The sequence below is a fragment of the Ovis aries genome, chromosome 14 (genome assembly GCF_016772045.2).
Source record: "Ovis aries strain OAR_USU_Benz2616 breed Rambouillet chromosome 14, ARS-UI_Ramb_v3.0, whole genome shotgun sequence".
In the NCBI taxonomy this organism is placed as follows: Eukaryota; Metazoa; Chordata; class Mammalia; order Artiodactyla; family Bovidae; genus Ovis; species Ovis aries.
The window spans coordinates 13,636,945-13,663,994 of NC_056067.1; the positions used below are offsets into that span (position 1 = coordinate 13,636,945).

The 27,050-nt window shown below is 57.3% G+C and overlaps 1 protein-coding gene across 5 annotated transcripts in view; it reads right to left on the reverse strand.

The window, feature by feature from the left end:
- Positions 1-27,050, reverse strand: part of CBFA2T3 (CBFA2/RUNX1 partner transcriptional co-repressor 3) — an 81,472-nt gene that overhangs the window by 46,325 nt on the left and 8,097 nt on the right. Inside the window, exon 1 of one of the 5 annotated variants that reach the window (XM_027977748.3) lies at positions 9,170-9,526. The exons of 3 other annotated variants lie outside the window; for them this stretch is intronic. The gene's annotated coding sequence lies outside the window, so the exon portion shown is untranslated. Of the gene's footprint in view, positions 1-9,169; positions 9,527-27,050 lie in introns of those variants that run through there. One more of the 5 variants, XM_027977746.2, reaches the window with a different exon arrangement.

Sequence of the window (27,050 nt, forward strand, 5' to 3'; positions counted from 1 at the left end):
GGTGCCTGCCTGGGCTCTGAGGCAGCAGGGCCAACAGACAGAAGTCTTGCCCTCACAGAGCTGACCTCCTGGGGAGGAAACGTGGTAATGTGCAAAGAAGAGGGGATGCTGAGGGCTGTGGGGACACAGGTGGGGGTGAGGATGAGGGGTACTCAGAGCAGAGGGGACTTCTAGGTGGGTTGGAGCAGGATGGTGGGAGCCATGTGGCTGTGGGGCGGGACACACAGGCAGAGGGACCCTCCAGTCCCTGGGGTGCTGGGGACACAGCAAGGGGGGTGGGTCGGGATGAACATTTAGAGGGAGGGCTGTGTGGTCCCAAAGCCACTGGCAATCTGGCTCTGTCCCTGGAGGGGGCCTCTCTGGTTGACACATGGTGGCCCCAAACTACTTCCTCTGAGTTTGTGGGGGTGGGGAGAATGAAACCAGAGAACAGGTGCAGAATCTTGTTCATGCCAAGGACCTGGGACGCAGGTGCCAGCGAGATTCAGTGTGTTTGTGCAACCAAACACAAGGACAGCTTGTAGGCAGACGAGCCCTGCTGTCCCAACCACCCTCAGGCTCCTGGCGGGGCGTCCTGCCAGCCAGTGACTTGGACAACTGCATGCTCCCCACCCCTACCTCCAGGCCAGGGTGTGGTCACCTGTGGAAGGGGCGAGCTGACCCGGGCACGTGATGCAGGGAAGCCAGGTGACCAGGGCAGGAGGCTTTTCATGTGAATTCATTCCTTGAAACCTGGAGGACAGTGACCTAAACTAATGACCGCTCAGCACAGCAGATGCTGTCCTAGGAGTGACCCCAAGAGAACTGAAAACACACACCCACCCAAGAAGGTGCTTGGGAAGGTTCACTCCAGATTATCCACTCTCACCAAAGGTGAAGTGGCCCAGCATCCATTGACTGATGATGGACACACAAAATGTGCAGATCTAAGTCACTGACTCTCAGTCATTAAAAAGAAGGAGAGCAGTGACACATGTGACCACATGGACGGGCCTCAGAAACAGGGGGCCAGCCTGCGGCAGCGCTAACTGGAAGAGTCCTGCCTCTCTTCCCAGGCGCGGCGATCTGCTCACCTGGGGGCCCCGCCTCGACAAGCGGGCAGGACAGCTTCTCCCTTGCTGACCTCAACCCAGCTGGGCTGGCAGGCCCAGGAAGGAAGATGGTGAGGCTGGGCCCTAGCGGTCGGTGACCCGCTCCCTTCCAAGGCATGCCCCGCATCCAGAGGCGCACCCTTCAGAGGCCAAGAGGAACCTCATGATGGTCTCCCCTAATAACCTCCTGAACCAGGAGCCTAACTAGGCTGATGTTCTGTGTGACATGAGGATTATCAGCCAAAAGGAGGTCTGGGCGGCAATGAAGGGACCTCAGCCACTTTGAGACTCAGAGAAAAGCCTCCTGAACGCGGGGTCAGGCCCAGGACCTCATGACCACCCCAACCTGTCCCCTCCACTCTGAAGCCCCCAGGGCCATGCTGATCAGCGGGGCCAGGAGCTGTGCTGGTCCCTTACCAGGGATTGAATGATCACGATTGTGGAGATTTCAAAAAGGAGTTTTCACATTAACAGAGAGGAAACCGAGGCTCCAAGAAACCACACAGTGTACTGCAGCTGAGGGTGAGCCTGTGGGCCGAGATTCCACCTGGGTGCCTGACACCCCGAATGAGGCTGTCCTATGACAAAGCCACACAGGTGTGAAGTGACAGGCATCCTGGGACAGTCCTTATAGATGGTAATGACAGGCATCCTGGGACAGTCCTTATAGATAGTAATGACAAGCATCCTGGAACAATCCATGCAGATGGTGACAACTGTCCTGGGACAATCCTAATCTGTGTGCAGTGACAGGTTTCTTGGGATACTTGTGCAGATGGTGTTGACAAGTGTCCTGGGACAGTCCATGCAGGTGGTGGTGACAAGTGCCCTGGGACAGTCCTTGTCTGTGGGTAGTGACAGGTGGCCAGGGACAGTCCTCCTCTGTGTGTAGTGACAGGTGGCCAGGGACAGTCCTCATCTGTGTGCAGAGACAGGTGGCCAGGGACAGTCCTCATCTGTGTGCAGAGACAGGTGGCCAGGGACAGTCCTCCTCTGTGTGTAGTTACAGGTGGCCAGGGACAGTCCTCCTCTGTGTGTAGTTACAAGTGACCAGGGACAGTCCTTGTCTGTGGGTAGTGACAGGTGGCCAGGGACAGTCCTTATCTGTGTGTAGTTACAGGTGGCCAGGGACAGTCCTCGTCTGTGTGTAGTGACAGGTGGCCAGGGACAGTCCTCGTCTGTGGGTAGTGACAGGTGGCCAGGGACAGTCCTCGTCTGTGGGTAGTGACAGGTGGCCAGGGACAGTCCTCGTCTGTGGGTAGTGACAGGTGGCCAGGGACAGTCCTCGTCTGTGGGTAGTGACAGGTGGCCAGGGACAGTCCTTGTCTGTGGGTAGTGACAGGTGGCCAGGGACAGTCCTTGTCTGTGGGTAGTGACAGGCACTCAGGGATAGTCTTTGTCTGTGTATGCGTGAGCTGGGTCACCCTTCACAAGTGCTCATGGAGTCACCGTGCAGCTGGGCTGGGATGCATAGGTGGGACCCGGCACAATACGCACTGCTGCAGCCATCAGAGTGTAGACATCTAGACGGGTTATATGGCTCCTCTATGAGTGTCCTGGGCAGCTGCCCTAGGGACAGTCAGGGAGATCACACATCCTCCTTCTGCCTGGTTTTCACAGCCTTGCACACATACTTACCTGCCCCGTGTGCACCCCCTCACGTGCACACTCACACACAGGGCTCCCATGGAAGCTGATGTCCACGGTGGTCCCTGGAGCGAGCTGCTCCCCTCCTCCCAGGGACCTCCCTGCAGCTGCCCTGCCCTCCTCTCCGCCACCAAGCAGAGGGAAAGGCAGGCACCGGGAAGAACAGCTTTTCATGAGTAAGCACCCTTGCCTTAGACCATTCTACCAACACCCAGAACTTTGGACATGGTGGGGGGCTTTTCCACCCATCCTGGGGGCTCAGACTCAGGCTGCAGAGTTGGGGGGCGCCTGCTTCTCCTAGACATGGCCTCGCCCTCCGAGATGCCTGTGTCTGGATGTCACCTCTTCCTGGCCCTGTCCCCCTTCACCTGTCCCTCAGGACCATCTTCTCAAAATGCAAACCTGATCAGCTCCCACCACTCAGCTCCACTCAGGGGGCTTCCCTGGGCCCTGGAGATTCCAGGGCCAAAGGCCAGAGTCCTGTCCAGGTCCACCAGCCCCACGGTGCTCCCGTTTGGTCCCAGCCCCTCCTGTTAGTGGTTGGTCACCTCTGTACGGTCGTCCCTAACTACAAGTCTCAGAGCCGCACACCTGCACCGCCAGGGCCACCACAGTGCCCCTCAGCAGAGCCACCACTGGGGAACTCCCTGTGCCCTCGCCTTGCTCTGTCCGACACGGTAGTCACCAGCTAACCAACAAGACTGTTCGGAACTCAGACTCAAAGCAAATGTAAAACAAAGTGGAATTTCAAAGTGTTTTTTAAAAAGATCTCAATACTTAAAAAAAAAAATCAACTACATGCTGAGATAACAACATTTTGGAGACACCAGGTTAAATAACACATATCACTAGAATCATGTGGGTTTCCTTCTTTCCTCCGTTTTCTCCACGTGGCCACAACCCTAAGTGGCACACGTCTGCTCTGCATGGGCACGGCTCACCAGGCCGTGTAGGCTGATGCATCCCGGGAGAAGCTGCCCTTCAGAGCATCTCCTGTGGTCACAGTCTTGGGGGTCCCAGGGTACACACGGCAAGTCCCACTCAGTAATAGCTACTCAGATCACAAGCCAAGCAAACAAGCTCCAAACTGCTGAAAGTCTCTGAATGATCCAAGGTGATGTCGTGTGTAGAGTCTGTCTCAGAGCATGGGGACTCCCTGTCCACACACAGTTGGACTCCAGGGAGCTATCTGGGCAAAGACCACATGGGGGGACAAGACCAGCGGTCGGTGGGCCATATGGAGAGGGTCTCAGACCCCCAACCTGAGCCTTCATAAGTGGGGATCTGCCGCGGATAAAAGGAATACCTGCAGGGCTACCCAGTCCAGTGTGGGCTCCCAGGGGCGTGGCAGATGGGGTCACTACAGGGCAGTGTCATCCTGTCCCCTGCCTGGAGATGGGCGCCTGGTGGGGCAAGGCAGGACTGCTCTTCATGGGAGTGAAAGGGACCACATGCCCTTCGCTCTCCTGCCCCATGTTCTCCACAGCGGCAGAAGGGCCTCTCTCGCACAGCCAGGTGTAAAAGTGTCAGCACACGAACGGCTGCCCTCCCCACCACCCTGCATACAGCCAGCTTGGACGCAGAATGCTGCCCTCCGGCCCACTCTGACCCTCAGAGGCAGGGAGGTGGGGAGGAAAGCTCCTGGTTCCCTGCGCTCGCGAGTCCGGCAGGGCTGGGTGAGGCTGGGGAAGCCGAAGGCCCCCAGGAGAAGTCACAACAGCTACCTGGGGACTCAGGTGTAGGGAGAAGATGGAGGTTCCTGAATCGGAATCCCACCTCTGCCACCAAGTAGCCATGGGATGCGGTTTCCCACTGGGCCCGGGTTTCGTCTGTGAACTGGGGGCGGGGGATGGAGTGGAGCATGGTCCCTGGGGACACTCAGGTCCTGTGCTTGGCTCTGAGCTGTGTCCCCAGCATGAGGATGGGGTCAGCAGGCACAGGGGTCTGGGCTCCACTGAGGACAGGGACCTGGACCTGGGGCAGGAGGACACGGGTGTGGGCTGGAATCAGAGCAACAGGGTGTGACATGGAGCTGCCCGACACTCATACCCACCACTGAAACCCAGGATGCCCTGAGTGTCCCCCAGGGAGGGCCTATGACAACCACGTCTAGAGCCACCCGTCAGCCAGATACACAGGACTATCCACCCTCCTCACAACCCCAAGAGGGAGGAGCCAGTGAGACTGTTTAGCATCGAAACAGACTCAGAGAGGGTGAGTGGTGTGCTGAGGGTCACACAGCCACCACCAGGAGGGGAATCAGGCTTCAAATCCCAGCAGCTCAGAGAAGCCAAGTAGTGTCCCTCCCCGTCTCTACAGCCTCGATACACAGGGCAGAAGCTCCCCAAACTGGGAGCGAGCTGCAGCCTCCTCTGGTCCTGAACACCCCCACTTCTCCAGCCTCTCAACACGCTCCCTGCCCGCCTGTCAGAGGGGCCACTGCAGCCGGAAGCCTCTCCTTTCCTCCCTGGCTTCACTCTGGCTTTTTGGGGTCTTCCCGGGTCGGGACCACCAGGTGAACACTTCCTCAGGGTCCCACGCGTGGCCTGGGGCCTTCAGGTGCGCAAGGAGCTCTATGGCCCTGCCCCGGCAGCTGTGACTCCTGCCCTACCCCCGCTGTGGACTTTTCTCTGCCCAAGTAAACAGAAGGTGCCTAGGGCCGGACATCCTCCCAAACCTCCTGCCACGTCCACCACGCTCCAGCCTCAGGGGCAGTGGGGGGTCTGAGCACCCAGGCCCCGGGGAGGCTAGACGCATCCGTGGACAGGGAGTGGGATGGACAGCGGTGGCTGGGAGCCTGCAGGTGGACAGTCGATCAGGGCTGCGGGTACCCCGGCCCCAGGAGGCAGCCTCCTTATCACAGCTAAATGCATCTTTGCTTTCTTTCCTGCTGACATCTGGCCCCCGGCGCATCCCCGGTTATAGCAAGCAGAAGTCCCAACGTCTGTTTTATTGCCAAAGGTCGTCGGAGGCCCCACTCAGCCATCAGTCCACACCCCGTGTGTGCCGTGAACTTAGAAGCGAGAACTGGGAACCCAGGACTCACTTTCCTTGTCCCGAGTTTCCATCCTGAGTGCCAGGCCTCTGCCTGGGTCTTTCCACTGAGGCTACAAGGGTGATGCCAGCCCAGAGTTTGCTTCCAGAAACCAAGCTCTTGCTGCCATTGTGGTCCTGGAACAGGGCCAGGCCACTTTCTGAATGCAGCAGACAGCTCCAAGGGCCTGTCCACCCCCTGTGCCACGGGAGCAGCACCCACCTCTCGTGAGCCTCTCCCGGCCTCAGTGTTCCCATGTGGAGAATGGGACGGCAAGGGTGCCCACCTTCAGGGTTGTCCTGAGGTCAAATGAGGGGCAAAGCCTGCAGCCAGCCTGGGAGCTGCTGTTGGGGCTGCGTGACAATGACTCTGCCCCATCTGGGTGACCCTGTGTCCAGTGACACAGCCATGGGTGACAAGCGCCTTCCAGGTCATTCCTGTCCAGTAAGTCTGATCGTGGCCACATTCCTGCATTTACCAGTTTCAGAGTTCAGGATCCTCCTCCACCCCCCACCCCCACCCCCCAGGTCTGGGAAGTGACACTAGCTGCCCAACAGAATGCTATGCGTGGATACCCTGCTGAAACAGCCAGACAATGGCCAATGCCATCCAGAGGGCCTTGAAAGGACACCAACCCCCTCAGTTCCTACCCTGGGTGGTGGGAAGGGGAGGGGGCTGGCCTCAGGCCTCTGTGACCCAAACAAGGCAGAAGGTGCTCATCCTCCCGGCCTTGATCCCCGTGGCCCCTAGCCCCAGGGAGTGCCCTGGGTGTCAGTTACTGTGCCCACGTGCCAGAGTCTGTGTCCAGGTGACAGTGCTGACATCTGGGGCACTAACCCCTTGTCAGCGCCCAGCAGGCGTGGGAGGAATCCTTACAGGCAGGCAGGGGGCCAGGCTCACAGACACGGATGCCAGGAGGCTGCTGTCTGGAGGGAGCACAGGGGCTCCTCTCATGGGATCAACAGTGTGCACCCCCCCTGGGCATCTGTGAAACAGGGAAAGTCCCCCCAAGGGCTGTCCTGCAGACTTGGGGTGGTGAGTTCGAGCACAGAGCCTGGCTAGGCAATGCCCCAGGGTGACTTGTGCTGCCGGGGGCTGGAGAGGGACTGTGAGCCTGAGCCACGCCACAGGCAGGATGGAGCTGCCCCATGGAAGCGCCTGTGCCCTCCTCACAACAGCACTCATTTAGCACCTACTGTGCGTGAGCTCTTCAGCACACCCCCGTTTTGGATGCTGAGCACACACACACACACACACACACACACACACACACAGATTGGTGAGGAAATTCAGAAGAGCTGAATTCAACCACCATCCCGCAGGCCCGGGACGAATCACCCAACCCAAACACAACTGGACAGAGGAGGGAGGCCACCGAGAGTGCCAGGGCACTTCCGGGTGGTAGGGAAATGCCTCCTTGGATGCCAGTGGCCCTCCCTGACTGCCCAGGAACCAGCAGCGCTCAGAGCCAGCCCCCCCTGCCCCTAGGGCAGCCTGGCGGGCTTGGATCCTGCGGATTACTGACCCAGCCTGCCGGCGTCTCCAGATCCTTGCGTAGGAAGGAAAATTAATTTCTTCCAGTCATGCAGAAATGAAAATATGTGCAGCCAAATCAGAGAGATTTCCTGGAGGTGGTAACTCAGTTACGTGGATCACCTGGTGACAGAGGGAGGGCTGGCAGGTGGCCTGGGTACCCCCGGGGGTCCCAGAGGAGGACCTCTGCCCCGCATCCGCCAGCTCGCTGGCCCGGAGTGGGGGAGGAGGCCCTGGGTGGGCCTGTGAGACACGTCCCCTCCCCCAGTCACACACGGATCAAGGCAGCTCCAGAGAGAGCCGGATTCTGCCAGAAAACTGGTCCTAATGTGACATTCCCTCCCACCCGAGTCCGCCTAGCTCTCGGGAGCCCTGAGTGCCACATCTGTTCCTGCGCTCAGCACCCCTCCCCTCCTCATCCCTCACACGTACGAGGGTGGCTCAGCCACACAGCCCCACACAGCCTGGCTTTTTACGGACCGGGCTGTTGGCTGCACAGAGCAGAACCCTCTGCCTCCTGGGGGTCTCCAAGCAGAGGGCAGAGGTGGGCGTTGGGTGACACACAAGACCCTACTGTCCATCACAGTGCCAGCTCTCTGTGGATGAGCCCTGCCCCAGGAAGGATGCCCCCAGGGACCCAACCTGAAGAAGTTTCTCAAACCTTGTGGCAACTTGGGAGAGCAATGCAGGGACCCAGAATAGCTGCCCATCCTCTGCCCCTGGCCAACCCCTGTCCTTTGAGGGCGGCCGCCCTGGGAACCTCCTGTTTCTGGGTCCAGGGAGGAAACACACGCCCAGTTAGACATAATGATTTGGCATCCTGGCTGCCGGTCAAAGTGGGGGCCTGACCGTTGCTCAGATCACCCCCCACAGTAGCACAAGATCTCTGTTCTCAAAGGAAATATTTTTCTCCCCGGCCTCTAGAACAGGCCAGAGGTCAGCCAGCCTCAGCCCCAATGCTGGGGAATACAGTTATTCTGGTGGGGAGGTCGCGGGGGTCTGGCACTCATCTGAGCACACACACAGTTTGCAGGGGGCCGGAAGGAGGGACAGCCTGAGGCTATGTGTTCAGAGCTGGCGGCTCTGAGTGTGGCTTGCCACCAGCCCTGCTGCCTTCTGCTCCACGTAAGCCCGTCTAGGGCTGAATTTCCAGCCATCTGTCCCTCCACGTCGGCTCACACCTCCCTCCCCGCCGTTCCCACAGCCTGGCTCTGGGCCTGCCCAAGATGCAGATGGACGGTTCCCAAAGCCTGTGAGTGGGACCGCTGCCACTGGGCTTTGCCCGAGGCCCCGGAGCTGACAGGATCCAGGGGCTGTTATTTGAGATCTTCTCCCCACGCTGGGGCCGAGGCAGGACATCCCCCAGGGCAGTCTTCACCCCTAAAATGTTCAATGGCTCTGCGCTGGGCAGCACGTCCAGGGACCAAAACAAGAAGAGGAGGGGCTAGAGGGAGCTCTGGCCCGCCTCCCCCGCCAGGCCACAGGCACGTCCATCTCTTCTAGGGTCACCTCCTGTACCCCCCGACTGGTCCCCTGTCACCTGGCCCGGGCCCTCTTTGTCAGGAAGCGCAGGCAAAGCAGGGGAACCCGCAAGACTCCCCACCTTCCACACGCAGGTCCCACCTTAGGTCTGACCACACCCCCAGCAGGTCAAGCTCCGGCTCACCTAGGGGGTGGTCAGTGGGCGGGCGCTGAGTGGGCTGGCCCCACCCCGCTGCGGGCTCCAACTTTGCAAAGTGGGGAGGGGGGGGGTCCCCGGGAGGCCTATGCACTCTGTGCGGCTTCAAGGAGACCCTGGGACAGCAGCCACGGATGGAGTTGAGTGACAGCGGCGGCAGCGCGGACGGACGGACAAGGCACTTACGGTCCAGAGGTCCGGTGGACCGGAGGCGATTGCACTCTCGCGACCCGGTTCTTGAAGTGGCTTTTCCTTCGAACTCAGTCCCTGCCTCCGTAACTTGGGGGCAATCCGCGCGCTGTCTTCTGGCGCCGACCGCGCTCAGGCGCCAGGCGGGGCCGCGGCGCGCGGGGCGGCCGCCCGGTCCATCCCCAGGCGGGTCTCCGGCCGCTCGCTCCGCCCGCCGGCCGCCCGCGCGGAAACAAAGCGCGCACGCCGCCCCGGGCGGTCTCCGGCCTCCGCTGCCCGCGCGGGGTCCAGCCGCCGTGCCTTTAGCTCGCGGGCGCCGGCTCCGGCTGCCGCGCGCTCGCCCGAGCGTCTCACGGGGCTCCGCGGCCCCCGCCCCGCGCGCCCCGCCTCCGCCTCCAGTCCCCCGCCGCCGCCGCTGCGCCACCTGCCTCCCGCCCGGCGCCCATCGCGCTCAGCTCCGCCCCGGGGCGCCGGGCTCCGTGCGGGGCCGGCGCGGGAGAGTGGCTCCGCCCGCCGCCGCCCCAGCCACTCGGGCGGTCGCGGACCCCGGGGCGCGCCCTGGGAACTCGGCCGAGGGCGCGGGCCAGCCGCGGGGGCCGGAGGCTCTAGGGCGCAGCCGGCGGCCAGCAGCTCGGGTGCGAGTGTGAGGGCCGCGCGGGCGGGTGTGAGTCGGAAGAGCGCGGGTGCGCGGGGTGCCGGGGTGGGCCCGCTGTGCTGTGTGGAGAGAGACGCGCCGCTCGGTGGGGAGGGATGCCTGTGAAGGGAGCGTGGGGGCCGCGGAGCCGGGAGCGCAGAGGGTGCGGGAGCGCGGGGCGGCGTGCTGGGACGCGCGGGCGCCGGGAGGGGGCCGGGCGGGTGTTAGTGTGGGTGCCGTGGGCGGGGAGCGCGCGGTGCCGTGAGGAAAGCCGCGAGGGTGCCTTGCAGGGAGCGCGGGAGGCGCGCCGGAGGGCCCCTTGCCCGTGTCCACCCCCGCCGGCTCTTCAGGCCGCGCCCTGGGCGGCCGGGTGGGGCCCCGGAGCGGAGCGCGCCGCCGCGCACACCCACCTCGGAGCAGTCGGCGGCGCCCGCCTCACAGTTTTACGGCCGCGGCGTCTGGAGTCCGGGCGGGAGGAGAGCAGCAGGCGCCCCTCCTCCGGCCGCCGCCCCCCCTCCACCCCCGCAGCGTGGGCCGAGCCAGGGCCGCCTCCGCGCGCTGCCGGCAGGGGGCGTCCTCCCGCCGCGCCCTGTTCTCAGTGCCTGTGGCCTCCGGCCCACGCTGACCCAGTTACCCGCAGGAGTGCGGGGACACTGGACCCGGGATCACAGCCTCTGGCCTGGGGCGTTTGCATGTGCTCTGCGTTATCTGCATCCCATTCGTTTAATTTCAGTCTGCAGAACTGCCCCAGTCGCTGCTTTGGCCTCTGTGTGCCCCCTTCTCCCTGCGTTGCAGCCCTCACCGTACCTCACCACCTCACCTATTTGCCTCTTTCTCTAAAAGGCTTTGCAGCATATCTGATGCATCTGCCCGGTTAGTACATTTTTGTTAAATCGGTGCCATTCCCCCTTTGAGCCTCCTCCAACCCACACAGACTGTTTTCTCGAGACAAGCTGGGGGTCCCAGAGTCTCGGTCTTAGGAGACAGAGGGTCCAGAACTCGGAACAGCAGAGCCCTGATCTACATTTCATTTGGCATAAGTCTGCATGTGAAGGTCCAAGGTCCCCAATTCCCAAGTTCAAAAATACAGCAGTATGCCAAAAAACACCCTTCCCCTTGAGTGAGCCCCACCCCCACCTCACCCCCCTTCACGGGGCGAGTTGGGCAAAGGAAGCCAGTGGAAACACAATGCAAGGCTCTGGGCAGGGGGTCATCCCTGCCTCATCCTCGTGGCCACTCCCAGGGGCACTGGACAGAGTCTCTGGGTCACCAACTAGCTGTGTGGCCCCTGCCAGTCCCTGACCTCCTGCGTCTCTATCCTTGTGGAAATAAGTGTGGTGAAGGATTACTTGGAACACAATTTTCTGGCATCTCCCTTCCCCTGACTTTCAGAATGTGACCCCTCCTGTCCCAGGGGAGAGCGGACGGTCCTGAACTTGTGTGTGGAGATGACAAATAGATTCAAGAGATTAGATCTGGTAGACAGAATGCCTGAAGAACTATGGATGGAGTTCATAACACTGTACAGGAAGCAGTGACCAAAACCATCCCCCAAAAAATGAAATGCAAGGAGGCAAAGTAGTTGTCTGAGGAGGCCTTACAAATAGACGAGGAAAGAAGAGAAGGTAAAGGCAAAGGAGAAAGGGATGCAGAGTTCCAGAGAACAGCAAGGAAAGATAAGGCCTTCTCAAGAGAACAATGCAAAGTAACAGAGGAAAACAAGAGAATGGGAAAGACTAGAGATCTCTTCAAGAAGATTGGAGATATCAAGGGAACATTTCATGCAAAGATGGGTCACAGAAGAATGTGGATCTAAAAGTAAGTGTCCCAGACTTTACACACCAGGGTTCACTGATACCAGCTCCCTTACTTCATGGACTCTGAAGCACCACTGATGTTAAGATACTCCTCATTTCATGCACCACTAAGAAAAGAGAATGCTCTCCTGATTATAATCCTAAGATGCCTCTAGATTTCAGAGATGTTAACAAGCCACCAGTAGGCCAGGTGGGGCATTGAGCAGCAAGCAGACACCCCGAAGCCCACCTTGGTGCTCCCAACCGGGCAGGGAGGTGGACCGACTGACAAGCACTGAATTCTCACAGAGCATTAGCAGAAGCCGAGCCCAGCCTGGGGTCCGCTGCGTCTCATCCCCTGCAAACAGCACATGGTTGTCAGCTCTTTGTGCTAAATTACCAGTTGCAACGCCACTGATTTAAGCAGGGTATTGAATACCACTGGAGACGTGGCAGATCTCAAAACACCAGGAATAAAACAGAAATCATCAGAGACCACGCGCTCAGGCCCTGAGCCAGCCTGAAGGCTCCTGAGTTCCTGCCTGGGAGGACTGAGGCCTGTGCTGAGTGGTCAGAGGGACAGCCAGGCCAGTTTGACCTCGTCAACAGTCATGGCGAGTCATGGCAGGAGCTGTCACACTGAGGAGGGTTTGCTGACGGTGGGCACTGAGCTGAGCACTTAACTCTCCCTCAGCTGTCAGGCAGATGCTCCTGAAGCCCCCACATTACAGGTGGAGGGACAGAGGCTCTGAGCGGCTGCATGGGTGGAAGCTGAATGCTTTACAGGCTCTACCTTTTGGGCTCCCTGTTGCTTCCCCTGGGCTGGTTTCTCATGCTGGAAGTGGCCTCAGCACAACCCCTGGGTCTTTGGCAAAGCTGAAGTCCCACCATGCCAGTTCAACCTGGGCGTCCAGCCACTGCAGACCACTTGTCTGTAAAAATAATTCTGGGACTTCCCTCGTAGTCCAGTGGCTAAAACTCCACACTCCCAATGCAGGGGGCCCATGTTCCATCCCTGGTCAGGGAACTAGATCCCACATGCTGCAGCTAAAGATCCTGAATGCCACAAGGAAGATAGAAGATCCCATGTTTGGCAAGCGAGACCCAGCGTAGCCGGATAAATAAATATTAGAAGAAGACAAAATAATTCTGAGTGATGACGGACTTCCTCAAATACATTTCTGTTGTACATAGAGTTCTTCATCAGGAGTTTAAATAGTTGCCAAGAGGATAAAATCTGCCACACAGTTAAGTATGGATATTTCAAAATAAAAGAGAATCTGCTGGTCTAGTAGTGATAGCCTTTTGATAGCCATCCTTGTTCAGTTAAAAATCCACAAACTAAATCTTTAACATCTGAATTTTCTCCAACTTCCAAGCTGACACAATGAGCTTTTAGATACATATCAAAAGCATGGTCCAGGAAAGAAAAATTGGGTCAGTTGGACTTCATTAAAATTTAAAACTTTTGTGAAAGATACTATTAAGGGAATGAAAAGACAAGCCACAGAATGGGAGAAGATATTTGCAAGACACACACCCAATAAAGAACTGTTTTCCAAAATGTATAAAGCCTGCTTCTCTGACACCTGATTTTTCACATTGCCTCTTCCCCCCTCACTGTATGTTTCTATTCTGCCCAACAGAATTTTGCCCTAGTTTCAGTTTGAAATTATTTAGATTCCTGTATCACACAAAACTATGTAAAGACATTGGGATCTCAAGATTTAAACATTCTCTTGTGTTCCAGTTTGTCTTTTAGATTAGGTTATTGTTTTAATTACAAGTGGTAGGTAGCCGATACAAATAATGTGAATTTATTACACATTTTGAGAATTATTAAACATAAAAGGTAAATTTTTTATTAGAAATGCCTGATAAATGGGCCAGTTTTTTGGAGTAGTTTGTGTGTCCGCCCATACATATTCCTTATTTCCAAGAAGAGAAGGAATACAACACAAATCCCATTCCTATACAGATTTTTACTGTGCAACTGTAAAAAGTCCCAGTTACACAAGTAAACAGATCAGCAGAGGATGAGATGGTTAGATAGCATCACTGACACAGTGGACATGAATCTGAGCAAACTCTTGGAGATGGTGAAGGACAGGGAAGCCTGGCGTGCTGCAGTCCATGGGGGTCACAAAGAGTCAGACACGACTGAGCCACTGGACAATAATGAAAGGTTCGTGTGCTCCAGAGACCCCACCGTGGCCTCCTTCCATTAGTTTTCTGCCCCGGACCTCAGGGTGACCAGTCACAAGAACAATTTTTAAGGACTGTCTGCTGACAAGTTCATGGGCCTCTGTCAATTTTGTTGCAAAGACTGGAAACGGTCTGAATTGCAAGAAGATATGTTTGCTGCAAGCAGGGAGACAGACAGGCATCATGGGTAAGCCCAGCAGGGGGTACTGACCTTTTTTGGGGAAGTGAGAGAGGGGTGACTATGCAAAGGAAGCTGGGAAGAGGGGCTGCACCAGGGCCCAGGTGGGCAGCATCCTGCCCTGGCCATCAGCTGAGCTGGTGTGGGCACCAGATTCTGTGGCTTTAAGTCAACCACAAAGGCAAGGAAAGAGCCTAAGCAGAAAGAGTCTTGGGCTCCAGCAGGAAGCTGCCTGGACCTGGGGGCATCTCTCGGTTCCCCAACACACCCGGATCCAGGGGTGGCTCCTCCTGCAGAAGGGGAGGCTCACTTAGAGCCCTAGGCAGACACAGCAGGAGGGCCGTGGAGGTCATCCTGTGTGCCTGGCATCAGGGCTGCAGAGTGCAGCTGTGCAGGGTCCCAGCAGACAGGCAGGGAAGGCAGGTGTGGCTGTACTGGGGGGCAGAGGTGCCTGCCTTCACGACCCCAAAAACAGCTCTGCCTGTCACCAAGGGGCTCTGTCAACTACATCTGAAACACCTTGGGGTGTCCATGGAGAACACTGCCTGCCTGGGCCTTTGGCCCACCACCCCACTGTCACTCACCTCCTCTTCCACCTTCCAGGCACAGCACCAACTCCCCTGCCCCCGCTTTAGGTCTCCATCCTGACATGCCCACGATCCCTCCAGGACTCCAGGATACCACCCAGCACTGGACCCTTCCTGGCCAGCCCCAGCCTTTCTGCAGGTTCAGAAAGAAGCTCATTCTTGGCTCAGACGTGAGCCTATGACCCACTCCAGTCAATGGGATGTGCAGAAAGGGGGTTCTGGGGACTGTCCTGGCTCTCACATGCCAAGAGGAAGCTGCTGTGTCTGGAGGGGGCCCGTGGCCAGCACCAAGGGTGATGCTGATGCAGGGGTGGGGCAGACAGATGGAGGGGATGGGGCCTGTCAAGGCATTGTTCAGCTGCTGAATCAACCAACCTGTTTTGTCCCTGAAACCCACCCTGCTTCTGGAACTCTAGTGCAATAATACACTTCCTTATTGTTCAAGCTGGTTTTACTGAGTCTGCTTCTTGCAATGAAACACACCTGACTTTATGCCTTACTTTTTAGGCAGTCTTGATCTCAGCCATCTGAGGGCTGCTTTGGCTTATTAAGTACCACTCTTGATGCAGAGGGTCTCAAATTTAATATACATTAGGATCACCTGGAGTGACTGAAAATGAGAGGCAGAATTTAAGGGGCATCAAAAGATCCCCCTCAGTGGTTGCGATAAGTCACATTCTAACCCAATATTTTAAAATATTAGAAATAATGACAAAATCCGTGTGAGCAAAGTATCAAAACTTTAAATAAAGATGAGATCACCATTACTCATATCTCCCTTTGGGTCAGGCTCCAGAGCCCCCATGGCTGGCTCCTTCCCCAAGGTGGGATTAGAAAGGCAGGCAGGCCCCAGCCTGCATTAATCAATTACCAACCTGCCATTTCCACCACGTGATGCTGGAGAGCTGGGGGTGGACTAAGGCCACACTGTGGGAAAGAGGACCCCAAAGCAGTCTCAAGTCATGCACAGGCAGGCTTCCCATGGATCAGGCCTTCCCTTTAGGTGGGGTCCGCTTGGTAGGTGGGCTGCCTAAATCAACTCCTCCCTGGATTCTGCGAATGAGAGACAGGCTTTGGGAAATGGGGCACTGTCTTATTTGGTTCCCCCAGAGGGTGTTTGGTCAAGGCCAGGAGGCAGGGCAGGGGAGTAGGGGAGAGGGAACCAGCAGCAGCAGCTGTCCACCCAGGGTCAAAGAGGTGGGAGGACACGGATTTATGCGGCAGCTCCTGCCCCTTCCTGCAGGGTTGCTCCAGGGACCTTCACCCCGCCTGCGTCCTCCCTGGCAGGCGCAGAGGGAACACAGACGAGGGTGGTGAGAGCTGATGGTCACAAGCCAGTTGGTGTGTGCAGAAGCAGGGACAAGGGGATGTGGGCGTTGGTAGGAGTGGACGGGGGATGTGGGCGGGGCCAAGCAGGGACTGAGGACGTGGGCGGGGCACGAGGACAGCTGCCCGCTGAGCAGAGGCACTGGATGGACCCCCACCAGGCTGGATGGACTCCGTACTCTTCCATGGGGCTCCCTCCACTTGGCCCAGATTTCCTGAGAGTCCTGGAGTCCTGGGAGATGCCTCTGGGGACTCGCAAGTACTAACTCCAGGTCAATGTTTTTATTTACGTCAACCTTTGTCAGAAATCAGGATGGTGGCCACCTTGTAAGAATTGGGAAGACACGTTCTCCAGGCAAAGCCATTAATTATTCTGTGTGCAGAGCCAGGCAGCTAAATCCCCAGTTCCTGGCTGGGCCAAGTGCAGCCTGGGCTAGGTGGCCCCAGAGTCACTCTCTCGTGGCGGGGGAGCAGCCACCTGGCATACCACCTGTGCAGGGCAGTACTGGGCGCTTCAAATACACTTTCATCCAAACCCTGGAACAACCCCTGTGGCAGCTTTCTGCAGAGGAGGAGACCCAGGGAGGCTGAGAACCCACAAAGGGTGGTGGTGGGGCTGGGGTAGAGCAGTCCTCCCAAGTCCAGCCTAGGCCCCTCTTTGCTGCACCGCCCTACCTTGCTCACTTCTGCCCTGTTATCTGGCTGGTCACACCCTGCCACCTCCTGGCCTGCCCATCTAGCAGCCTGGCCATGCCATGGGCAACGGCCGTAGGAAAGGAGGCTGTAGAAGGGCGGTCCACGGGCCTCCAGATTGTGGGGAGGAACCAAGACAGAGGTGGCTCTCGAGGGCTGGGCACTGAGGGAGGCCCAGGAAGACCCAGATGTGGCTCCTGCCCAGGGGCGCGGCAGCAGCCACACAGCTGCAAGGCGGGCTCTTGCTGTGGGGGTCAGACCTGGTCACGGCAGCAGTTTGTTTCCTGCACCCAGTTCTCTGAGGGATTCTCGATGAAGTCAGAAAGGAAGGTTTTCATAGACTTTCTCTGAAGTGCCCCAGATCCCAGGGCTGTAGGAAAACACGGACCCTCACTGGTGACCTCAGGACTGCTGGCTAAAGAGCCAGATAAGCTCCCCACCCAGAGAAATGGCCACATTGAAAAATGAAGATGTCCAGGGACTCCCCTGTGGTCTAGTGGCTAAGACTCCCTCCTCCCAATGCAGGGGGCCCGGTTCAATCCCTTGTCAGGGAACTTGAACACACACGCTGCTACTAAGACCTGGTGCAGCCAAATAAAAAAATTTTTAAAGTATTAAAAAAAAATAAACATGTTCAGTGTGGAGGGTGCCGGTAAACAGGCCATATGACATTTCAGCCATAATGACCCAGAGCCGTAAACAGACCCAGCGATCCCTACATGCATACTGGTGTACCAGAGGATGTTTCCCACATGAACGTTGCAGTGCAACAGTGAAAGTCAGAAGTGGTTACCAAGCCCGCCCGAAAGAAGCATACGCACATGTAATAATTTTCTCCACTTTCAGGGTTTTCCTGCTAAACCTCCCCAAACACTGGATTCCATCGCCCAGGGTCTGACCACAGTAAAACAAGAATAGCAGTCAGGTTGCGGGGGCATGCACCCTGCACTGGGCGTGCCTGAGTCTCAGCGCCCCTGCTACCCGCTCTCAGGCCTGTGCCCAGGCCCATCCTCCGTCAGGAGCACCGTGGACCTCCTGTGAACTCGCGAGGCACCTGTCCTTCATCACTGCTTTCAGCACGTTTACCTGTGGTTTACCTGTTCCCTGGTCTCTCTCCCCCAGGGCAGGGAGTGTCTGTCTGTTCCCCATCAAGTCCCCAGGGCCTCAAAAGGCCCACACCCTCAAAGAGTATTTGTTGAACGACTGCGTGACCTTGTTTAAACTTTATGCCACTCTGAGACGTTTCATTATTCTCGTTTCATCTTCACTTTCCTTTCTCTTACCTGCATGTTTGGATTTATCATTTTATCTTAGCATGTTAAGTCGGGCAAAATAGCAGTTAGTTCTGACAGTGCACTTGCCGGGTATGATCAGGTTGGCTGCCCCATGCCAGGCATATGGCTTCTCAGCCCACCCCTCCACCCCCCTGCCGGCTCTGGTCTTAGGCCCCAGCTCAGAAGGCCCGTGGGCAGCACAGAATGGGCCACGAGGAAGGCATTGACCTGGCCGGGCCAGTCACGATCCTTGTCTGGGATGTTTTGAACTGGACCAGAGAAGGGGACTTTCTCTTTGGTCTGCTCAGGAGGCTCCCTCAGAGCTGCTCAGGGCCGTCTGCTCTGAGAGGCGAGAGGGCCTGCCCTGAGCATGTGCTGGCTGGACCAGGGCCCCTGAGGCCAGTCCCACCCTGTCCTTCCTGAAGCCTGTTATTGAGCCAACACACTTGGGTCCTGCCTGAGCTCCAGGATAGGGTCTCTGTCACCTGCAAGCCTGGCACCCTCACTGCACACCCTGGCCTCCGCTGGCCCTGGCCCCTGGCCACGCACACTGGGAGTTGTGTTGGGAGCAGCTGGCGGCAGCCGCGCTCTGTGCCTGACAGAGTGAGAACAGCCCGCCCGCGGCGGCTCCACACCCGGGGCAGGCCCAGCTGGGCCATCTCAATCCCACACACATCTCCCACTGAAACGGGTGTTTATTACCCCTGGAGCAGGGGCATCCGCAGGCCTTCTCCGGCAGGGGGCCTGGTGCCATCACTCCCGACAGAGACAAAGTCCACCTCCTGCGCGGCCCCTCAGATACCTGCTTCTCCCTCCACATGGACCCTCCTGCCTGAAGCTCCTCTCTGCCTCAGAATCTGCCGAGAATGCTTCCTGAGTCAGGGGGATGCCCTGCTGCACCCCCATGACAGTCCTATCACAGCTGCTCACGTGTTCAAGGAGGCAGGTGCCCTCGACTCCTGGCTGTGGCTTCCTGCACCCGCTTGTCCTGGGGTACGAGTGTGCAGGACCCACACATGGGCTCTGCCAACACTGCTGTTCTGTGTTGCCCCTGAATGAGCAGCTGACAGAGGACCACCCTCACCCACAGAGAAAACCCTACTGGTTCCCCATTTATGCCTCAAATATCCCTTGAACGCTCCCTCCTTCCCCCAGGGGCACTAACAGAAGATGAGGCAGGGAGAGTGTGCCTGGAGACAGGGTTCCCCCCGCCGGGCTCCCCAGATCCCCATTTGTCTTCTCTGTCCTTCAGTCTGTCCAGAATGTGTCCGGGGGTGTCCCCCATTGTCCTCGGTGTGCAACCCTCTGGGGAGGGACTCCCCATAGAGGTGAAAGACCTCAGAGCTGATTTCACAGAGAGGAAGAACCATGCCCAGGCCATCTCATTTCTGGGACTGCAGGGGTCTGAGGGGGATGTGACCCCCAAAGGGCTTTTCCTGCCAAGAGGCCGGCCCAGTAGGGGCCTGACGGGTGCGGCTGGCCTTCCCTCCTGCCCATGGCGCTGGTCTGGGAGCAGCTCTGAGGCTGGACGGAGCTGGAGCCAGGTCTGCCCTAGCTCTGCAGGAGAGCTGGGCTTTCTTGACAAAGATGAGGGGACGTTGCCTCCTCCCTGGTCTGCCCTGGGGAAGCTGGAAGACAAAGGTGGCCATGCCTGGTCCCCCAGTCAGCCCCACCCTCTCCTCTTGTGTAAGAGATGAAACCTCAGCTCTCAAAGTGGGCAAAACCAGGCCCGGGGACACGCCACTGTCCCCACATTCCTGAGTGGGCCCAGGCAAGCTGGGGATTGATGAGCCCCTGGAGCTAGCGAGTGTGGTGCTGACCAGTGCTCCCCACCCTTCACAGACCTCTCCCCAACCCTAGCCACTGTCTACTTGACACCTCTGCTCAGGATGGGCCAAACTCCAGAGACGGCCCTCCTCCGACCCACACCCTGGAGTCTGGACACAGTTGGGTGTTGGGGGAGGGGAGGATGTGGGCAGGATCTGAATGCAGTGGGTGGATCACAGATGCTCACCTCAGGGCAGGCCGGTCATTTCCCACCCGCGTGGGCACTTCACCTGTGACCCCCACGGAATCCTCACACCAGGCCCAGGCAGCGGACCTCATCTAAGCTGAGGCCCAGAGAGGGGCAGCCACTCCCCACCCGAGACACACAGCGTGTAGGCGTGGGCTGGATTCTCACCAGGCTGCCGCACTCTCTGAACAACGGAATAGGATTCTCCAGAAAGAGGAATGATGAGCCCTGAAAGCATCACGCTCAGTGAAGGAGCCAGACATAAAGGCAGCGCATCACAGTATCCCATTGATGTGAACCGTCCAGAGCAGGCGGATGGAGAGACAGGAGGAGACGGGGGTAGGTGAGGGTGACTGCTGAGGGGCACGGGGTTCTTTTAGGGGAGATGAAAATGTTCTAAATTTAGACGGCAGTGACGGTTGCACAGCTCTGTGACCAGACTAAAAGCCACTGCAATTGGGCACCTTGCATGGGTGAGCTGTATACTATGTGAGTTATCTCAAGAAAGCTGTTTTTAAATCAAAGCAGACCCAGAATTAAGGCACCTTCTGAATCACAGTCATGCCTGGCTCCCAGGAGAGGGGGCAGGTAAGGGCCCAGCCTTTCCCCACCACGGCGGGTGGGGCAGGCAGCCACAGGTCTGGAGGCTCGGGGAAGGGAGTTCCATGTGGCTGGTCCATGCAGAGAGGCAGGGCTGGGGTGCAGGCGGGTGGGAGGAAGACCTGAAATAGCTCTCAGAACCTGAAACTCCGGGGAGAAGCTGAGGGCAGTGTGGTAGCCGCGAATGGGGAACTGGGCTGCTCCGAGGGAAAGGAGAAGTTCTGTTGGGGGGGGGTGGTGTCGGAATGAAGCGGCAGGGGAGGGTGGTAGAGGTGGGCAAGCAAGGATTCTCTCACGGGAACGCTCACTTTTCCAGAGCCCCTGGGCACCACTCACTAGTTTGTTTGTGGAAGGACCCGGGGAGACTAGGGGGGGATTCCATTCCTCAGATCTGAGACCAGGGTGGGGGCCGGGGGAGAGACCAGTGCAGCCCCAGAGGACAAGGGGCCCACCCTTTTCCATCCGTAAAGGGGCAGGCTCTGCACCAGGCTCCAAGGGCACGCGGCATGTGCTGTGAACTCGGACGGGAGGTGAAAAGGTGGAGACTTGAGTGCGGAGACTATGAAAACTGCAGAGAAGGTGCGAAATGAGAAATCAGAAAGCCCTGGTTTGGAAAGGCGCTTCAGACTGGGGATTGGACCCCTGTCTTGGGCGAAACCAGAAGTCTGCTGCCTGGGGCTTCTGCAGAAGCCTGCTTTTCCTTATACCAAGGGGCTGGTCCAGTTTTGTCCTCTGCATCATCTCTCTTCCTCTTTCTTCTTGCTTGGGAGGCAGACGTGATGCCTGGAGGTGGTACAGCCACTTTGCAGCTAGGAAGCCACTAGTAAGTGGAGGTGGAATAGAAAGAGCAAAGCAGCCTGTGTCCCGGATGGCCACACCAGCCTCGACCACCTGCTTCTGAGCTTCTGTTACATGGACAAAGACAAACAAACCCTGTGTCTACTGCTGTTGGGTTTTCTGCTATTTGTAGTTGAATGCAATCCTGTTGGAGACAGGGTTGAAATCCTTCGTGGGGAGGGTTGCCAGATTTAGGAAATAAAAATACAGATGCTCGGTTAAATTTGAATTTTAGATAAGCAGTGAATAGTTTTCAGTGTAAGTGTCTCCCAGGAATTATTTGGGATATACTTATATGAAAATGTTGTTTATCTGAAATTTGACTTTTCATGGATGAAGTAAAGGATCCCAGAGAGCTTTCACATCTTGCCTGAGAGCTTGTCCTGAGCGGTGTTGGGGTGGGGACATAGCTGTATCCTCGTGCTCTGGGGACGCTAGGGCTTCCTAATTCTGTTGCTGTTCAGTCACTCAGTCCTGTCCAACTCTTTGCGACCCCACGAACTGTAGCACGCCAGGCTCCCCTGTCCCTCACCACCTCCTGGCGTTTGGTCAAGTTCATGTCCATTGAGTCGATGATGCCATCTGACCATCTCATCCTCTGCCTCCCTCTTCTCCTTTTGCCCTCAATCTTTCCCAGCATCAGGGTCTTTTCCAATGAAGGGCTTCCTAAAACCTGCTGTAAAACCATGTACGAAGGAGACTCGTCACCCAGGACAGAGCAATCCAAACCAAGTGTGGTCCGAAGACAAGCCTCGAAGAGAAAGCGATGGTCGGTAGTGGAAGCCTCTGCCCCAGTTTTACGTGGTCATGACATTTCCATCCCATTTGACTAAAGTGCAGCTGTGGATGAGGGGACAGTTGTTCCCCATGGACAGTGTGTGACCACCAACCAGGACTAGCCCCAGGAGCACTCTGTTGTGAGCGATGCCGAGGCTTCATCCACGCTCCACAGAAAGCTACTGGGATCGAACCATGCCTGCCTCGAGCTGAGAGAGGGGCGCAGGCTCCCAGGTGACCTGCAACCAGGCTGCCGAAGGTCCACACGCCAGGACTGAAACATATCCAGGTTCCAGGACCCACCTTTCAAGGGTGACACTCACTGGGCCTCATGGAGCATGGTTGCCCTCAGCATTCCCTTTAGCCCTGAGGGCGCCCGGCAGAGCCTGGTGTCACAGCCACAGGCTGTCTGGTCTGGTCTGCGGCTGGGGTCTTCCCGACTGGCATGCATCTAACATTCCCCAGAGACCTGGCCGAAGGAGCGTGAGGGAAGCCTGGAGTCCTTGCCTTGCAGGCCTCTGGTCTGCCCCCTCCTCTCGCCTCTCCTCTCCTGACCCCTCCTCCAGTGAATAGTCAGTCTCTTCCGCAGGCTGGACCACTCCCGAGGCTCTGCCTCAGGGCATAAAGACCCAGCCAGACTCCTCTCCTCCTCACCTTCCTCTGATAGAAATGCCGGTCTCGTGTCCCACAGTCAGTGGGCATCCTGCGACGGGCCTGGATGTCTTTCTGTTGACGCTGATTGGGCCCCAGATGCTGTAAGTTGGGTGTTAACTTGCAGGAAACCGACAAGTTGCAAACCATTTATGCTCATAGTGAAGACTGTGCTTCACCGACTATGTTTAGGGGTCTCAGGGCGGCATTCTCTCTTCTTGGGGTGGAATGTTGCCCACACCCTCCCTTGAGTCGCCTTTGCCTCCCAGCCAGCTCCCTCAGCAATCACACAAACACAGATACACTCTTCATAGAATAGTGGTGTTTTTAACTTTTCAAGAGTTTGCTTTCACCTGCCTTCCAGCTTCCTTCATTTTCTCCCATCCACCCACCCGTCTGCCATCCATCCATGCACATCAGCAGTGGAATTCCAAAGTGAGACGAGCTGAGTCATTTAATAACACGCTTATTTGAATTGAAGCTGACAAATGTCAGTCTTTTTGTTCAGTCGCTAAGTCGTGTCTGACCCTTTGTGACCCCATGGACTGCAGCACACCAGGCTTCCCTGTCTGGGCCTGGACAGTTTGGTTTTGGGGCAACGCTTCCACTAATCAAGGTGCTAAACCCGCAACTGCAGCCTCGGGGTTTCCATGAAAATAAGCCCTGAGCATATGTGCAGCATAAAACATACGACACGCTAGACCACATGACCTGTTAGATGGTAAACACAATGTTAGGTGTTGCAAACCGGACTGTCGGCACCATCACCCAGTCTTAGGAAGATGCTGGTGAAATCACAAACAGGCCCCAAGATCTCTGCTCTTTGAAATAATCGGTTTTTGCTTTAGTCTACCAGGCTGCCCTGAGTCTCAAAAGTCTGACTCAAAAGCGAATAATTATGAAATACGAAGACGTAGAGAAAAAGAATTCTTGTTGGGCTTGGAAACCGGTTACAATATAGGCTATAAACCAGCCACAGAGCAGAGTCACTGAACTCCCACTTCCCTGAAAAATCTGGATAAAGGTCTGATACACATGGGTTTCACTGGTGGCTCAGTGGTAAAGAACCCGCCTGCCAATTCAGGAGAGGCACGTTCGATCCCTGGGTCGGGAAGATCCCCTGAAGAAGAAAATGGCAACCCACTCCAGCATTCTTGCCTGGGAAATCCCATGGTCAGAGAAGGTGGGTGGGCTACAGTCCACAGGGTCACAAAAAGTCGAACACGACTGAGCACACACACACGCACACATGCACGCTGACACACATTCTGAAGATGTTTTCAAGACCTCCACTAGGTGAAAACTCCCGATACAAGCATGTAGATTCCAGACCAGGCGGAAAGCAGAAGGCTGATGATGCTCGAAACTTCACCTTGATGCCAACCAGTCTGAAAACTGCACCAGCTGTGCAGATACCCTGCAGCCCCTCCCTCACCTGGCCTCTGAAACCCCTTCCCTGAAAGCCATCGGCGAGTCTGGGTGTTTCGAGCTTGAGCTGCTCGCTCTCCTTGCTTGCCATCTGTAATAAACACGGTACTTTCCTTCATCACAACGCAGCATCAGGGGATGGGCTCTGCAGCCTGCGGGCGAGGGGACCCGAGTTGGTTCAGTAACAGTGGCAGCGAGATGCCCACCCGGAGGCCCCAGTTGGGCCTCTGTGACCTCATCTTGCTTTCTTCCGAGGGAGTGGGGCACCTGCTCGCTACCGCACATCTCACATGCATTAGCCACCAGGAATGTTAAGGTCACTCTTTTCGCGGCCAGTGTGTGGGGTGAAGCCAGCTGTCACCTTCCAAAGGTTCTGTAGCGGCAACGGCTCCTGTCATATCCAACACAAAAGCAGCAGCCCAGGGCCGGTGTGACCGAGCTGGGTGAGGCCGCTTTGTGAGAAACAGCGCCTTACAGGGGATTTGATCGCTCAAAAACATTTTAGGGAATATGCCAGCCAAAAGTCACGGAGCCAGCCTCAGATCCCCTGGCTTGGAAGCCAGACCCTGGCATCCAGAACATGGCAGGGCCGTGGGAGTGAAATGGGGTGCTCACACGTCTCCTTTGTGGGAACAGGGAGAGTTCGGCGATGTGCCACGACTATTACAAACGCCTCCTCCAGCCCCTGCGCCCCGTCCTGACTACAATACCCCATCTGCACACCCTCCGCAGCGGGGGCTGTCCCCCCAGGCCCGGGCTCCAGCAGGCCTGTCATGTATTCCTGGCCTTCCTGAGGGTGCACGGGTGTGTCTGCTCAGTAGGGCAGGCTCCTGACTCCCCCAGGACTGGCCATGGCCACCTCTGTGCAGTGCTGTCTGGGGGAGGCCCGGGGGGTGGTGCTCAGGCGGCCAACAGGCAGATACCAAAGTCCCCTCGGCCACCTCTTCCTTCTAGCGTCATCAAGGGGCCTCTCAGAGTGCCATTTCTGGCTTCCTAGAGTGGGGTTTCCCAGCTTGGAGACCTCAAGCCTGCTGCTTGGCGGCCACACCACCAGGACTTTCCACCACCCAAGCCTCACATTGAAGGTCTGGAGCAGAGCTTGAGTTGGGGAGAGGAAGGTGCAGAGCGAGGGAGACCACACCAGCCTCTCCTCTGTTCATCACAGCCAGACTCCCTGCCACAGCCTCACCCAGATGACCGCTGAGCCCACGTTCAGAAAAGGTCAGATCAGGTGGGCTCGGTGCTCAGGTGCCAGTGTGCCTCCCCTGCCTCCCACCTCCACTCACGCTAGTTTCCGTGGGTGGGGCTTCCCCAGCAGCCACGGGGATTCACAACCTACAGAAATGCCCAACATTGCGCTGGACACGTGACTGTACAAAAGGCCTTTTTCAACAGGAGCTGCAAGGGGTCACCTCACAGCCCCACCCTCAGGCTGCCAGGCTCAGGGGGCCACCAGGCAACGTGGCCACGCCTATGCTGATGCCATGTTTTCTATCATCGTGGGGAGAAAAAGGAATATTGCAGGACTCAATACTTCTGTGTAGCAATTTAAAACACAGACAATTACAATGTATCTGGGAAAGACACCCAGATAAAACCGTTCCTTGGACAGTTCAGCAAGTGGGCGACTCTGGTGCTGACATGCAACACAGGCCCCATTTTACATTGAGGATTGAGAGCCGAGTTTGGGGGACCGACCTCGCAGGACACCCTGAACTGGGTCCAGGACCTGTAGCCTGGCTTTCAGTGATCCCAGGGTGGGGGCAGGGGGGCAGCCTCCAGGACAGGGGGCACTGGATCTACAAGCAACTCCTTTTTATGAAGAAGAACGAGAGGGAGCAGCTCTGGGATGAAGTGACAGCTTGTTTCCCCTGCTTGGGACGGGGCTTTCCTGATGTGGGCAGAGTATTTCATAATTTGAACGAAAGGTGGGCCGATGGCAGGAGCAGGCAGCACATCAGGGGCCCCCCGCGGATGCCGACCAGGCTGGTCCCTCTGTCTCCCAGGTCCTGCAGGCTCAGCAGCCTGTGCAGTAGAAACTAGATGTGGCCTGCGTGTGAAATGTTTCATATTCTGGCAGACAGAGAAATCAGCTTTAAATCTTCTGTTAAATCTGGTCTACCCGAAACGTTATCATTTTCACTTGTATTCAAGTTAGAGTATTCAGGTATCTGTTGCATCCTGCTTTTCCCCAAAGCCTTTGAAATCCTATGCCAGGGTGTCTCCAGCTGGGCGAACAGCCCCAGAGGGTGCCAGAGCCTCAGGGCCGGCTGGTCTCATCCATGCTGAGGGTTGGGTCAGGGGCTCAGGGAGGTGCGTCGCCGTAGTGACGGGTGAGAAGCAGAGTCTGGACTACGGACATTTGCCTGAAAGGGAGGTGGCTGGGCAGGGCAGGGCTGCAGGACCTCGTCCAGCTGTCTCTGGTCCCCGCGGGAGGGAGGGAAGCACCTGGCAGTTTCGGTTTCCACAGGAAGCTGCCTGCTCCCGTCTCCCCTCCAGCCAGCTGTGCTCTCTGCCCTGCAGCTTCGAGTGGCAGCCCCCGCCTGGAGAGCCCCCCAGGTGGGGACAGCCCCTCGAGCTGCAGACGAGGAAGCCCGGGTCGAGGGGCCAGAGCTGAGCAGAGTCCCTTGTCCGGCCTCCTGGGCCTCAGAGGATGGAGCAGGGTGCGATGCACCTGGGAGCTGCGAACTGGAACGATACTGTTCTGACTTGCAGTTTTTTGTCACCTGCTTTAGAATATCGGGTCCTGACCCTGGGTCTAGAAAACGCTGTGGTGGTGGAGGGGTGGAACGGCATCTGTCCGTGCATCCATCTGTCCAGGCCTCCTGAGAAACAGGAGCGGGGAAGCGAGGGCCGTGTGCATGGAGCCTCTCGGGGA